General features: G+C 40.3%; 1 long non-coding RNA gene across 1 annotated transcript; it reads right to left on the minus strand.

Annotated features, from left to right (window-relative positions):
• Positions 1–266: 266 nt before the first annotated feature.
• On the minus strand, positions 267–760 carry LOC101005271. The gene is made up of 2 exons (XR_002523635.2): positions 610–760; positions 267–421 (listed from the first exon to the last, which is right to left on the minus strand). It is a non-coding gene; the product is annotated as an uncharacterized LOC101005271 (long non-coding RNA).
• Between the last annotated feature and the right edge of the window lie 1,606 nt (positions 761–2,366).

The raw sequence follows: 2,366 nt of genomic DNA on the forward strand, positions 1-2,366 counted from the left end.
TGCCCTTTCCAGTAACGCCCCCCATTCTGTCAGGAGCCGTGATCAGCCTTTAAGAGACAGCACAGCCATGAGCTCTGATTGTAAGAGTGAGCAGAGTTTGGGTGCAGGAAGCAGCTGCCAGGGCACCACTGTGTGTCTAGAGCACAGAGGTAGGTAGCTGAGTCTGCAGGCTGGGAGGCTGTGATATGAAACAAACTCTGTTTAAGAGTGGTATCAAAGGTGACCTTCAGTCTTTCTTTCCATTTTTCTTTCTCATTTTCACGTATGAGTAGCAAGAAAACAGGGCCTCTTCCTGGATCTTGTCGGTACCACTGTAAGTATGATGGAGAATAGTTTGTGTAGTTGCAGGTCAGGGTGGCCGTTTTGCCCTCCTGAATGTTCAGGGCCTCGGAATTCTGTTCTATCTTTTGGCTCTTCACCCCTAGGCAGAAACACAACACCAAAAGTAGGAGGGTTAGTCACTATACTGACACTCTTGAGTCTATTTTCTTCCCACAATCCCAGATATAACCAAAGATGAGAAAGAATGGATCCTAGCCCTTCCCCTTCATTCTGTGCACTGCAGCCCTGGATCTCTCTGTCCGCATCATCAGGAAATTTCCAACTCACCATCCACTTGAAGCCACAAAATCAGCAAAACACCTCCCAGGAATGGCTCCATTTGTCTCCCCAAATGTGGCCTGAAATGTAGACCCAGCCTTCTCAGCCAAAAAGCCATTCTGTTCAGTTTGGTAGGTTTTACTGGGGTTCTTCTATCCCTAAAAGGAAGTTCTGGCCTTCCTATCCAGCCAATCAATGACAAGCCTGTTCAGCCCCTTACACATACTGGCCTAATCCAGCTACCAACCAAAAAAAAGAACTTCATTTCAAATCTGAGAAAGGCTTTGAGGGGATAGGAAATACTGCCCTCTTGTGTTCAGAAGGTTATAATAATGGAACGTTAATGGAACGTGCTCCAGGTCAGGGCTTCTAAAACTTAATACGTATGCAAATTACCTGGCGATTTTGTTAAGATGTGGATTGTGTTTCATTAGGTCTGAGGTGGGGCTGGATATTCCATACTTTTAACAAATATACTGGTAATGCTGATACAGCTGGTTCTCAGACCACACTTGTAAGTAACAAGTCCAGAAGAATGCTGATTGAGTCTCACTGCATAACATGGAATTGGCAATATTAATTCTGGATACAGGTGAAATGATCAAGTTTTCCGAGTTCTCCATTTCATTGCCCAAGTGAACTACTCTGTCATTCCTGCCACAGTTGCAGATGTCATGTGCTCTAGATAATGTAAAACACAGGAAATGTATGGCTGAAATCTAGGAAACTTTCCCAGATCTAGGGAGTGGGCCTCCCCACAGGTAAAAGAAAATATTGCTTTGACTTCAAAAGGCCTTTTTTCTTTATCTTGTTGGACTATAATAAGTAGACATTCAGTTTAAATTCAGAGAGAACTCAAACAACTGAAGGGTTTTTCCCCCCCTAGAATGCCCTCTGAAGGAGTGTTTAAAATTATTTTTAAAATACAACAGCCCTCTGACTATCTATATCAGAAATTCTTTCTTTTCTGCTTTTTAATGCCAGATGGATGTATTATAGTCACTTCCTCAAATACATTTATGCGATTCCTTGGAGAGATCAATGACAGCTGAACAGATGGATGAACGGATAGAAGAAAGAGAGAGTGAGCTAGAGTGTAGCAGGAAATCAAGTTGGAAGGAGAAGTCAGGACTAGAAAACAAAAGATTTAGAGTGCCAGGATTCATTTGTAGGTTATTTATTAGCAAACAAGGAACTTTTGAGGCTTTTGAGGAGATAATATTATGAAAATGGAAGTCCATATACTGGACATTCTAGTCTATTAACATTCTGTTAATTAGGCTGCTTATCCACAAGAATAATTTGGAGAAGTATGTTGATAGACATTGTGAAAGATAGTTAAGAGTTTGTGTTCCAGCCTCAAAGAAATCTGGCTTTGAAACTCTTCCATTTAATCTCTGAGTGAGCTTGAGCAAGCTACTTAATGTCTCTAAGTATGAATTTCCTTATCTGTAAAGTGGGGATATCACTAGAATGCATTGGCTAATGTATATAAAATGCTTTATATAATGCATCAGACACAGCAAGAACTGGATAAATGTGAACTATTAATATAAGAAAAGGAATCCAATAGTGGCTGCAAAACCAGTCAGGAGGTTATTGCTGCTTTCTCATAGTGAAGTATAAGTGACTGAACCTGGGTCCTTGAACTTCAAAGCTAAGAGGAATTTTTAAAAATTTACAGAAAATGGTGGGTTGGAAAGACTTTTAATCAACTAAGGCATATTTTGGAAAATTTATAAAAATAGAATGAAAAGAGAAAATCA

Source organism: Papio anubis, chromosome 7 (assembly GCF_008728515.1).
Source record: "Papio anubis isolate 15944 chromosome 7, Panubis1.0, whole genome shotgun sequence".
In the NCBI taxonomy this organism is placed as follows: Eukaryota; Metazoa; Chordata; class Mammalia; order Primates; family Cercopithecidae; genus Papio; species Papio anubis.